Genomic DNA, 13,113 nt, shown 5'->3' on the forward strand with positions numbered 1-13,113 from the left:
AGGATATCATATAAAGGATGAGTATACTTTTTAAAAGTTTTATTTTTTTTTATTTTGGGTCTGGTCATGGGCCTGAACTCTGAGCCTGGGTGCTGCCCCTCAGCTCTTCAGCTCAAGGCTAGCGCTCTACCACTTGAGCCACATTACCACTTCCGGCTTGTTTTTTGCTTATGGGTGCTGAGGAATGGAACCCAGGGCCTCAAGCATGCAAGGCAAGCGCTTTACCACTGAGCCACCTTCCCAGCCCACTTTTTAAAAGTTTTACAAATCTGTTTAGACATAAGGCTGAATTCAGAAGTAAATAGAATTAGTGTCTTTGATGAGAAGAGGAACAAACAGCTATAAAGTATTTTTTTCCTTCATATATTGTTAATCTCATAACTAAGATTAAATGATATGCTCAGTATGACTTCCCCAAATGCATTAAGAAGCCATAAGAATGCTTTAGTTTTAGATTGCAGATCTGTAATTTGCACAATTAGATTCAGCAAGAAACTTCAGGACCAGGAAAGTCTGAATGGCAAATTCTCTAGTAAACCTGTCAGAAGTTCAGAGGAGACAAATTAACCAAGCAACAAAAGACAGTGAAGCACAAGTACTTCCTGTAGTTTTTTTCTAATTTTAATATTTCAGTCCAATCAGCAGTTTATTGTACATATTGACTTGTGTATCTGTGTCATAAAGTTGCTTTTTTTTTTTTTTTTTACTAATAATCTTTTTATACTCCAGTTTATTTAAAAGTGAATTTAGCCTCTGTGCCTGAAATCTTACTCAGGGGGTTGATATCTGAGGATTGTGGTTCAAAGCCAGCCCAGGAAGGAGAGTCAGTGAGACACTCATCTGCAATTAACCACCAGAACATTGAAAGTAGAGCTATGGCTCAAAGTAATAGAGCACTAACCTTGAGCAGAAAAGCTCAGGGAGAGCTCCCAGGCCCTAAGATCAAGCCCTATGACTAACAAAAAAAAAGTATATTTAATATCCAATAAAAGTCACTTAGCAAAATAGGCTTGTCTTGTACAAATAATGCACACATACTTATTTGTATATATAGTAGGTCAAAAATGGCAGATCAGAAACACATATGTCCTAGTAATAAAATTACTAATCAAAAAATCACATGCATGTTTCCAATTTTGAACATTAAATGAATGGTAGAGGAAATGAAAAACTAAAGTTTAGGTGTTAATTAGGCTTCAGGAATAAGCAGAACATGAGGGAAACACAGAAAGTGGGCAGACATTTCTTTCTTTTCTTTTTTTTTTTTTGGGTCCGGTCGTGGGGCCTGAACTCTGGGCCTGGGCGCTGTCCCTCAGCTCTTCAGCTCAAGGCTAACACTCTACTACTTGAGCCACAGCGCCACTTCCGGCTTTTTTTCTTTTTGCTTATGTGGTGCTGAGGAATGGAACCCAGGGCCTCGAGCATGCAAGGCAAGCGCTCCACCACTGAGCCACCTTCCCAGCCCATGGGCAGACATTTCTTAGGAACAATTCTGAGTTTCAAAGTGGCCTCATCTGCTAAGTGGTTCCAGCAAGGAACTGGTTGTGGGGCTTGAACTCTCTGGGCCTGGGCACTGTCCCTCAGCTATTCAGCCCAAGGCTAACACTCTACTATGTGAGCCACAGCACCACTTCCAGTTTTCTGGGTCTTAAATGGAGATAAGAGTCTCATGGACTTTCCTGCCTGGGCTGGCTTTGAACTGCATTCCTGAGATCTCAGCCTCCTGAGTAGCTAGGCTTACAGGTATGAACCATTGGCACCTGGCAATACAAAAATTGTAACAGTAAAACTTCATCTGAATGTTATGTTTTATACTTTTTGGTCTTCATTAATCTTTTTATCATTCTGTTTCCATAGACACACACAATTCCTTCTCTCCATTATGCTCTTGGGAATCTCTCTCTCACTCCCCAACTTTTCTAACACTGCCTTTTTGCCTGGGTCATCTGGAACCACGACCGTGCCTCAAACCACAAGCATCCCATTTCTACCTCCTAAATTCATTACAGAAACATCTACTACAGCAAAGTGGTTTGTTTCTGAATTGTTGCCCTTCAATGGCTCACTGTTAATCTAAAACACACATACCCCTTTAAAATAAGTGTCACATACAGATTTCACCTCATTTTACTGTCTTTTCTAATTAATAAAGATTAGAGCTGTCACTTCTTCCTTGGTTTGTATTAACACTTCATTATTCATTATAGTATTCGGAACTATTTATATTTCATACTGATTAACTTTTGTCTTTGCTAAACTAAATACATTTTGTGCAATTTAATTATAATACATAGAAACTAATAATAATTAGCTCTTAATAACATGCAGCCAGATGAACCAGTTCTCAAAAGACAGATGCCCCAAATATAAATTAGGAATTAACAGTAGGACATAAAGGTAGTATCTTAAAACAATTAGTTTGGCCAAGCACCAGTGGCCATGCCTATAACCTCAGCTACTCAGGTGGCTGAGGTCTGAGGATTCGAAACCATTCCATGAAGGAAACCCTGTGAGACTCTTATTTCCAGTAAAACAAAACAAAACAAACAAAAACCTACCAAAAAGCCAGAAGTGAAACTGTGGCTCAAGTGATAGAGCACTGGCCTGAGCACAGAAGCTCAGGGACTGTGCTCAGGCCCTGGGTTCAAGCCCAGGAATGGCACATACACACACACAAAAAAAAACACTTAAAGAAGTAGGTTTTGATAAGGACAAACTATTGTATACTTTATACACATTTTTAAATTGAGTTTTCAAGCACTTGCCAGTTACTAGACTAACCACTTGAGATAGTGTCTTCCTCAAACAGGGGAAGGGAGTTAAACAACTGGATAAATAAAATTATAAATGCAACAAAGAGGTATGTTCCTTTATATAAGGCAACCAGGAAAACCTCTTTTTGAATATAAGCTGAGACCCAGTGCTGAGACCGAGGGAGAACAGTAGACAGCTTGGGAAAGGGAATACAGATAGAAGGAGCAAGTATCAAAACTCAAAGGTGGTAATGGGTTTAATGGGCAACATTGTAAGGTACAGTTGTAGGGGCTGTGGGTAAAGCTCAGTGGTAGAACACTTGCATGCAAGGGTTCAACTCTCAGTTCTGTGGAGGGAGTGGAAGATAAGAACCATGTGGCCAGAGCTCAGTGAACAACTGAGCTAAATGTGTAAAAAGCAAGAATTGGACTAGGAAAGAAATTGAAGGCCATAAGGAACTGTTTTAAAAAATTTTTAAGAGCAATTTGGGGAAAAAACTGGGACTAGTGGGTATTACATGATCTGATTTACATTTTTAAAAAGGTAATTTTGCCTTCTATGTCTGACATGAGGAAAGAGATGACTGGCAGCAGGAGGAGGGCAAGTTAGAGGTCAAGCTGGGCTATATAGTTTGTGCCAAAAAGAATGAAAAAAGTAAACAATGTCTCTTGACTTATCCTTACCCATATAAATCAGCTAAAATTTATGAGGACAATGAAATAAATGTCTAATATGAGCATGTAAAGGTTTAGAGGAAATTGCAGCTAGCTACTGAGCTACAAGAATAGCAAAAGTACTCAAACTGCCTAGTGAAAAAACTTTAAGACCTTAATCTCTAACTGGAAGATAATGCCAATTTATCTTCTACATAAGAACCTCTAGTGGATAAGGCCTATCAAATCACTAAAGCATCACAAGTGCTTTCCAAAGGGAGGTTTATCATTCCTGTTGAATCAGAACTGTGAAGAGTGCTAACAGTAGCCCTGCTCGTACCAACCAGAACCTCTTATCAACATCTTCACTCTCCTTTCTGCTCAACCACCTGCCCTTCTGCCTCTCCACAGCCTCTAATCACCATCATTACTTTCTTCCAAATGGGAAATGTCGCAAATGTCTTTTATTTTTTATTTTTTGTAATGGAAATCTTGCAAAAGGCAGTGCATGGTAGCATATACACATTATCCCAGCACTCAGGAGACTAAAGCAGAAGGATCTTTGAGGCTAGGGCTATATAGGGAGACCTGGTCTCAAAACAAAATTAATCAAACAAATTGCTTTCAAAGACTATTTCACTTCTCTTGGTGGAATGATGATCAATTTGGATGTCAGTGCTCATTTAAAAAAAAAAAAGTACAGGGTTAAAAAAACCTAAAGTGAAGACATTTCACTCAACTTCTTCAGCTAATAATTTAATCTGGATGTACAAGAAAATGAAACATGACCTCAGTATGTTCCCTTATTCAGAACTGTTAGGGAAGCTTTGCAGTTAGTTAATATAGGGAGTGTTTAAGATCCTGTTAACTTTCTTCCTCATTTGTGAGATTAGCTAAGGAAGTTCTATAAAGCTTATCCCCTGATACTTCCCTCAAGTTGGCATTTCATAGAGCTGACTCAGTTGTTACTGAAATAGTGGGATTCAATGCAATATGTTGAAACCCTTTTATCTCTAGGGAATGTAACTGACACTAAGTTTCCAAGAACTGAACACAGATGAACTATAATTTACCCATCATTCTTTCATAATCTGAAACTGCTTTGTTGACCCAAACACAGGTTAATCTAAAAAAATCCTTTAAAATAGGGAACTTTATCTCATGATATGAAATTTATAAAAATAGTTGGTTAACAGGATTGCTGTTTAAAAATATCCAGTAAACAGCAAACTCTGAAAAGGTTAAAAAATACTATCACTATGGAAATGTTTTTGAAATATTACTTAAGATAAGCTGGCATACTCAATTCTCAGGTCAAAACCACATTAAAACAAAACAAAAAAGCTTAAAAATCATTACCTAAATCTATCTCTGTAACCAAAAGTTAAATGAACTGCTCAGCAAGACTGAAAAGAACTTAAATCTAAAATAATTACATAGTAATACTAAAAAAGGATTCCAAAACAAAACACATAAACAAAAAGCCAAAGCTTCATGTTGTTCCCAATTTACCCAAAGACATTAAACAGAAGGTAAGGCATAGGGAAACAGAAAATATAAAAAGAAAAAGCTGTAAGGCAAACAGGAGTATTTTAATAGCCTTTTCAGACAAATGTGGATACCCTTCTTTGGTAAGACACTAAAACCCTGCAACTAGTTCCAACTTGGAATGTGAAACCTCACCAGTAAACTATGTTCTCCATAGCATCAATATTTATTAGTTTACTTAATATTTGGGAAGAATTTCTTACCCCATGTACAATTTTATCACATTATGTACCAGTCACTTAGAAAATACTGGCTTGCAGTAATGCAGATACATGAGTAATGACTAATTTCATCATATATCTTAAAATGTTCATTAATATCAGAAAAATTGATTCAAAAATACTAGGAAGTTGTTAAGAGTCCAGTGACTGTTAAGAGCTTTCCAAAATTCTAACTTTTGCTTAAATGTTAAAACTTTGTCAAACCATAAATATGTTCACTATTTTCTTCTTAAACCAACAGGCTCATTTTTTTGAGCATATGTCGAGCAAATACTCAAAAATAACTACAATTTGTAAGGTATTCTTTCAAATATAAGGTATGTACTTAAAAAGTGGCTTGTTTGGGCTGGGAAGGTGGCTTAGTGGTAGAGCGCTTGCCTTGCGTGCATGAGGCCCTGGGTTTGATTCCTCAGCACCACATAAGCAAAAAGAAAAAAAAGCTGGAAGTGGCGCGGTGGCTCAAGTGGTAGAGCGCTAGCCTTGAGCTGAAGAGCTGAGGGACAGTGCCAAGGCCCAGAGTTCAGGCCCCACGACCCGACCCCCCCCCCCCCCAGCTTGTGACAATCACGTGAACACTTTCCCTAGAGGCAATCACTATACTTTAGTGTAGGCCAAAATATGGTAAGCATAATTTTTTTTTTACAGTGTAAAAAGGTAGAAATTTATTTTTTTAAATCTTTATTGAGGGCATTCAGTTAAATCTGTTTTTGTTTTTTGTATTTTAAATAGGGCTTTGAGTGCAGGGCAATGAGAAATACAATAACAATTAGTACACTGTGATGTTCTAATTTTATTTAGTTTTCTAAGGTATCAGAAATTTTTACTCACCACTGTTTTTGCCTGTTAGGTACAAAAGCCAAAACATCAAAAAGAACATCTTAGTATTATAATAAAAATAGTTTTGTTCCTGAAAACTTCCTGGAAATGTCCATGGGATCTCTAGGAATTGCTGGATCAGGCTGTGAATATTATTGAGTTATATTAATATTTAAAACTGCCCCAAAATAAAAATTAGTCTTTATTCATACCTTAATGAGAATCTTAAGCAATATTATAGGGGAATAAAAGCTTTAAAAAATAATAACTCGCTGGGTGCTGACGACTCATTCCTGTAATCCTGAGATCTGAGGATCATTGTTTGAAGCCTGGGCAGGAAACTGTGTCTTATCTCCAATTAACCACCAGAAAACTGGAAGTGGGGCTATGGCTCAAAGTGGTAGAGTGCTGGCATTGAGCAAAAGAGCTCAGGGACAAGGCCCAGGCCCTGAGTTCAAGCCCTACAATCAACAAAAAACAAAAATAAAACCTAAAAAAACAAAAACCCAAGAATGAACACTAAATTAGTTCATTTTTCTGTGGTTTACATTTACAAGTAATACTCTAATCCTCAATCATTCTAAGAAATATGTGTCACCTTCACTATGAAGAATCAAGAAGGTAGAGAACCTTCAGAAAAGAGAAGTAACACATTGCCTAAAAGTACCACTATAATACAGGTTAATAGTAATTTTCTTCTTTAGAGCTTTTTACACTGTAAATATTTTAACATAAAACCATAAAAGACAAGCATGTGAAATTCAGACTGTCTTTTCAATAAGGCTGGGTGTTAGTGGCTCACACCTGCAAACCTAGCTATACTCAGGAGGCCAAGATCTGAGGGTTCTGATCTGAAGCAACCCCAGGGAGCAAAGTCTGGGAGACTGTTATGTCTAACCACCAAAAAGCTAGAAGCAGAGCTGTGGCTCAAGTGGTAATGTGCTAGCCTTGAGCAAATCACTATAGGAACAGCACCAGGGCCCTGAGTTCAAGTCCCAGGACCTGCACAAAAAGAAATAAAAAAGAAAATAAGACAGTTATATATCTTATCCCCATCCCTCTTTTTCTATTACTTAAAACACAAGGTGAATGAACATAGTTTGTATTTATGAAGTCTCTACTTTATTGATACCTTCAGTTCTATTAACTAAAGAGTTTAGAAAGACTTCTAATTTAGGGTAAGAAAAGTAGTATAAATGTTTGTATTTTTTGTCTTTTCTTTTTTGGTACTGGGGACTGAACCCAGGATATTGCATTTATTAGGCAAGTGGTTTGCAACTGAGCAACATCAGAGTGGCCCTCGCCCCCATATTTTTCTTAAACTGTTTTTTGGTTGTTTTTAATCTTGTAACCTTTAAGAACATATTCTAGTGTAAGAATAAATTTTAGAAGACAAACAATTAGAACTCTACTTTGGCTAATATTTTCCATTTATTTCCTCTCCATGTTTTCCCCCAAATTACTATTAAATGTATAAAACATTCTCTTTCATTTTTTTCACCTTCCTAACAAGGCAAAGAAGAAAAGCACAAGAGATAGAGGATGTAATCCACCAATGACCTACCTATTAGTTACTTAACTTTTAAGTAACAGAGAAAAATATTTATTTATTAAATATTTAGAGTAGTGAAAAAACTATTTTAGCTCTGTGATGCTTTTAATGAATGCTCTCTTCAGATATATGTACAACTGTTAAAAATATTCAATCCAGGGGAGCAGGGAGTGGGATAGAGGAGATAAAATTGCCAGGTATAGAGACATAACAATGAAGAAATACTCTATTACTGATATAAACCAGTAAAAAATATTATTCAATCCCTACTACTAGCAATGATTCTCTAGCAAGTTATCTCAGTTTAAACTTAAAAGGTCTCTACATTTAAAGTCTCATTGATTTATATAAAGTAGCATAAAAACAAAAGTATAACACATAAGTATTGCCACAAAAACAAGCCTTAAGAAAATCCGAATTCAAACCCAGAATGTTAATTATTTTCTATTGTTAGAGATGAAGATTCTTCATTTAAAAGGGAATGTATTTCTAGTACTGAAGAGCCTTATATATACTCAAATCAGACAGAATATTGTCCATAAAAACCAGATGGAAAATTTTCAGCTCATGTTGCAAATATTTTTAGAGAATTTAAATGATATTTTTAAACTTAAACCCAGTATCTTTTCCCTAAATTTTCATTTCTTTCAATCTTTAAGGCTCCTTAGAAAATTTTTTAGAAGTGGCCCTCCATCTATACAAAGGAAGAAACGTTTCTAAGTGATAATGAAACAATCAGTTGCTGAAGAAAATCAGGAATAAACACAATAATGGTATAAAATATAAGTAAAATGATTTTGTTAATTGTTAAGGTAGTAAAAGGTTTCTGGTTTGGCACTAATGGCTCATGCCTACAACCTTACCTACTCAGGAAGTTGAGAGTTGGAACTGAGCCCAATCAAGAAAGTCAATGAGACTCTTATCTCCAATAAAGAACAAAAAAGACTGAGACAGAAGTGGAGCTGTGGCTCAAGTGGTAGCTAGTCTAGAACACACAAAAAAGCTCAAGGACTGCACCCAGGCAAGTCCTGAGTTCAAGCCACAGGACTAGCACTAAAAAAAAAAAAAAAAAAAAAAGGTTCTGGTAACTTTTTAAAAAATAAAAACTCAGCTGGGAATGTAACTTAGTGTAGAGTGTTTACCTAGTCTTGGGTTCAATTTCTCTGTACTAGACAAACAGAAAAGGCATGAAGTGGTGCTGTGGTTCAAGTGGTAGCGTGCTAGTCTTGAGCAAAAGAAGCTCAGGACAGTGCCCAGGCCCCGAGTTCAAGCCCCAGGACTGGCAAACAACAAAAAAACAAAAAATAAGAAAACATAAAAAAGCCCTTTATGGCTAAAGGGACTAATCTCATAATTACCTAATGCTCAATTGGGCTCAAACTACAACAAATTATATAGCCAGCCAATTTTATTTTTTCTATAAATGGATAAATTCATTCCATGTAGCTGCTTCCACAATATTAGTAAGATTTCCAAAGAAATTTTAAGTGGTAATTAATGTCTTTCAATACCATTGTAAAATATGTATGAATGCTGAAAAACATTAGCTTTCAGCACAAGACATGGTGCAGAAATTCTTCCTACAGACAGTTGAACTAAAATTTTTGTACACTGGGCTGGGAAGGTGGCTCAGTGGTAGAGTGCTTGCCTTGCATGCATGAGGCCCTGGGTTCAATTCCTCAGCACCACATAAGCAAAAAGAAAAAAACAGAAAGTGGCGCTGTGGCTCAAGTGGTAGAGCGCCAGCCTTGAACTGAAGAGCTGAGGGACAGCGCCCAGGCCCAGTGTTCAGGCACCACGACCGCCCCCCCCCCCCCAAAAAAAAAATTGTACATTATTAAAATGAATCACTATACCAGTTAAGATGTGTTGTTTTAAAAAGAAGTTCAACTTGAAAAGACTAATAGTAAAAACTTCAGTGTAATCTCTATGACTGTTATGCAAGGTGGTAGGAATGAGGAGGGGTAGGGTGGATGAAAAAACTCAAAACATATATTTAGTCACGAATAGTTTGCTTATTTGTCATGCTGAGGTAGAATCCAGGAACTTGTGCATGATAGCCAACTTCTCTAACCATCAGGCAGTAAGATCAATTTTTATCATATCTTTCTATCAAGTAAAAAAAATGTGACACTATTGCTAATGAAATAGCTTCTGAATATTTCAACTACCCTAGCCCCAGTTAAAGCAAGAAAATACAGAGCAAAATCCTTTATTTTAGGATAATAAAACATGCAATAATGAAATTGTCTAAACTACATTTTTGGGGGGGGGGGGAATTATAAAATCAGTTTAATTTTCTCTGTATTAGATCCAATTTGCTCTTAAGTATCAAGAACTTGAACAAAAAGCAAAGAAACCTGAAAAGGGGCTTTTTCATTTCAACATGTAATTAGTTACCATGTTATCAATCTCTACATAGCTCTTCATTCAATTTTGAATTACATGGGAAGATATACTTAAAAGATCCTCATATTCATGGGTCAACTTAAAAAAATTCTTTATCACCTTGGTAGATTACATAGTGGCTCTTTGGCTAGAGTAACTCACTTTCAAAACCTTCATAGAGCTGAGAGAATATTGGAATCCTACTGTAAATAATTGAGGATAAAATTAAAATCAATTTGTAAATGATTTGTAGAGCAATTCAAATGCTCTTTCAATACTTATTACCAATTAATACTTAAATTCTAATCCTACATATTACTATGTTCCCAGGCAAGGTACTAGGAACCAAGAATACAGTAGAAAACATAACTTACTCTCATGAAATTTTCATTTAACTAGTATTATCTGTACAAGGCACCATGATAAAGAGATTTTAGGGATACAAAAGAACAAACCTAACTTGTCCTTGGGAGTTTACAATGTGGCCCAATACCAGATAGTAACAGAACATGGGAAATGATACAAGTTAAGGAACAGAGATAATTTTGGTGGAGTTAGGCTTGAGAAGGTAAAAAAGTCAGCAATCATTTTCAGGCCTGATATCACATATTAAACTTAAGCCAATTTAGTATTGGGCTTTTCAGCTGTATTTTAATAGCTGGCACAATAAAACCAAATTGGCTATCCATGTTTGAAGTATTTACTTAGGGACTTCCTCAAATAATACTGCTTTCACAGTATATTGTGTCAAACAAGAAGTGCAAGTAAATACAATGTAGTATAGAGCTTAAAAGCACGGACAGACTCCATTCAGTGTTCATGCCTTTAAACAAAATCTTGAGTACTGACTTCCTCTCTTAAAACCTGAGTATGGAACTACTGAAGTGCTTATTCCACATTGACTGAGGTACCAATCTTTTTTTTGGGTATGATGGGACTAATAATTTCTGCAAGATGTAATTCACTATGAAATGTCATTATTTCTTCCCCTAGGTTGCCTATAAAAGTCAGCAAACCCACTAACTGGTTATCTTATCTATTCTAGGCCTCAGTTTCCTCCTCCATAAAATGACAGGGTGGGACTGGGTGATCTAAATAGTCCCTTCCGGCCCTTAAAAAAAGTCCCATGACTCTTCTATGACTCAATAAATACTATTTCCAGAGACAGCTTTTAGAGTGATAAGAGCTTGAGGTTATAAGTAAGCTATGTTACTTCTTGCTAAGATATCTCTTTCTGAGCAAGTCCAAACAGCATTCTAGTTACTTAAACAAGGGGTAAAAATGAATTTACAACTAAGAAGCACTCGTAATACATCAACACACACACACACACACACACACACACACACACACACACACACACACACACACACATCAATGTATGAAATACTGGATGGTACCGCAAAGCAAAAAAAAAAAACCCAATTATTTTTGAAATATTAATTACATCTTCATTTTAATGTCAACTTACTACTCCGTTAAAAAAAATGTCCTGATACTGTAATAGAGACGTGCTTATAGTCATACCCATCAGGAGTTACAGAGCCAAAATGTCTTCGTAAACTATTACAGAGGGTGGGAGGGGGACAGGCGAAAGGGAAGCAAACCATCTGCTCAAAGTAGCAAGGATGATCTTTTCTCCAAAAGGCATCTTTTTTTTTTTTTTTTACCCTAGTAGAAAAATCCAGAAGGCCCAATTCCCTGGGACTAGTTTCAAATAAAATCTATGCGCTGATAAATCAGTTTTAGAATTGGACACAGCAAGATAGGGGGGGGAAGAAGAAGAGAGGAAGAGAGGCAGAGAGAGAGAGGGAGGGAGAGAGAGAGAGAGAGAGAGAGAGAGAGAGAGAGAGAGAGAAACTTCCTGGATTTCCTCTCTCTGCTAGAGGTTTCCTCTTGCTGACGAAGGGAAAGGCCCCTTTAACAGTTTTTTTCTCTCCACCGCGGCGGCTGCCAGACTAGGTGGGGCTCCCTCCGCCGCCTTCCTCCTGCCACTTCCCGCAACAAATGGACCGCGCCAGCCGGTGCGGGCAAACTTTTTCCCTGTCAGGCTGGAGCCCGCGGGGCGTCGGGGAGGGGCCCCCCACCCCGGGCGGCCTCCGCCCGGGCCGCCCCCCTCCCCGGCTCGGGGCTTCGGGGAAGCCGGGTCTGGGCGAAGGACAACTTTCTGGTTTCCGTTCTAACTTCCACCCACACCCGGGAGGGGAACGGAGACGGCCGGAGAGGGGAGGGACGCGGGGTGGGGAGCGAGACTCCGGGCGGGCCGGCGGGCGCGGCAGCGGCGGCGGGCAGGAGGGAGCGGCCGGGGTGGGTGGGGGGGGGGGGTCCTCGGGCTCTCACTTCCTCCGCCATATTTCAGACATTTGACCCCTTCCGCCAAGCGCGCTGTTTCCCCCGGTGGCGGCGGCGGCCGAGGTTCCTCCGCGTTCGGCCCGGGAGAGGCAGCGCGCCGGTCGGCGGGGCGCCAGGCCCTCGCGCCACCTGCCGCGCGCCCAGGGGCCGTCGCCGCGGCCGCCGCCACCGCCGCCGCCCGGGCCCCCGACGCCCCGCCCGGCCCGGCCCGCGCCGCACCGCGCCCCACCCTGCTGCTCCCCCTCAGCCGGCGCCCGGCCCCCGCCCCGCGCCGCCGCCGCTCTCTGCGGCCGCCACGCACGCACTCTGCGAACCTCTCACGCTGTCACCCGGATCCTCGCGGCCAGCGTCGCCCCGCGCTCCCCCCCGGGTCTCGGCTCCCGGCGCCACGGCGGTCCTGCCACTGCCGCCGCCGCCGCCGCTCCGGCTGGTTTACACGCCTGGCTCAGGGCGAGGTTTGGCGGTGTCGCCTTGACGTCAGGCGTTCAGCCTCGCTCTCGCTTCCGCCCGCGGGCGGGGCGCGCGGGTGCGCAGCCCGGGAAAGGGCGGGGCCGGGGGCGGAGCCAGGGACGAGGGGGCGTGGCCCCGCTCGTCCGTCCTCGCCCCGGGGCCTTCCGCGGGCCTCCCGGATCTCTGGGCCGGCAGGCCTGGCGCACCAAGCTCCTCCTTCACGGCCTGCGCCCGCGGTGCATCTCTTTCGTCTCCCCGGGTCCCCGGGCCTCGCCTCCGCGTGTCAGCTTTCCCTTCGGAGCGCGCTCGTCCAGATCCTTGCGGGTAACGGGAGCACGGAGTTGAGGAGTCCTCTGCAACCCCGAAGATGCCTTTTAAT

At 40.3% G+C, this 13,113-nt stretch overlaps 1 protein-coding gene across 2 annotated transcripts in view; it reads right to left on the reverse strand.

Annotated features, from left to right (window-relative positions):
* Positions 1–12,759, reverse strand: part of Rap1b (RAP1B, member of RAS oncogene family) — a 36,532-nt gene extending 23,773 nt beyond the window's left edge. The window contains exon 1 of one of the 2 annotated variants that reach the window (XM_042698653.1): positions 12,614–12,759. The gene's annotated coding sequence lies outside the window, so the exon portion shown is untranslated. Of the gene's footprint in view, positions 1–12,598 lie in introns of both variants that reach the window. The other variant, XM_042698652.1, reaches the window with a different exon arrangement.
* Positions 12,760–13,113: the final 354 nt, after the last annotated feature.

This window comes from Dipodomys spectabilis, unplaced genomic scaffold, assembly GCF_019054845.1.
Source record: "Dipodomys spectabilis isolate Male_0828 unplaced genomic scaffold, ASM1905484v1 ptg000234l, whole genome shotgun sequence".
In the NCBI taxonomy this organism is placed as follows: domain Eukaryota; kingdom Metazoa; phylum Chordata; class Mammalia; order Rodentia; family Heteromyidae; genus Dipodomys; species Dipodomys spectabilis.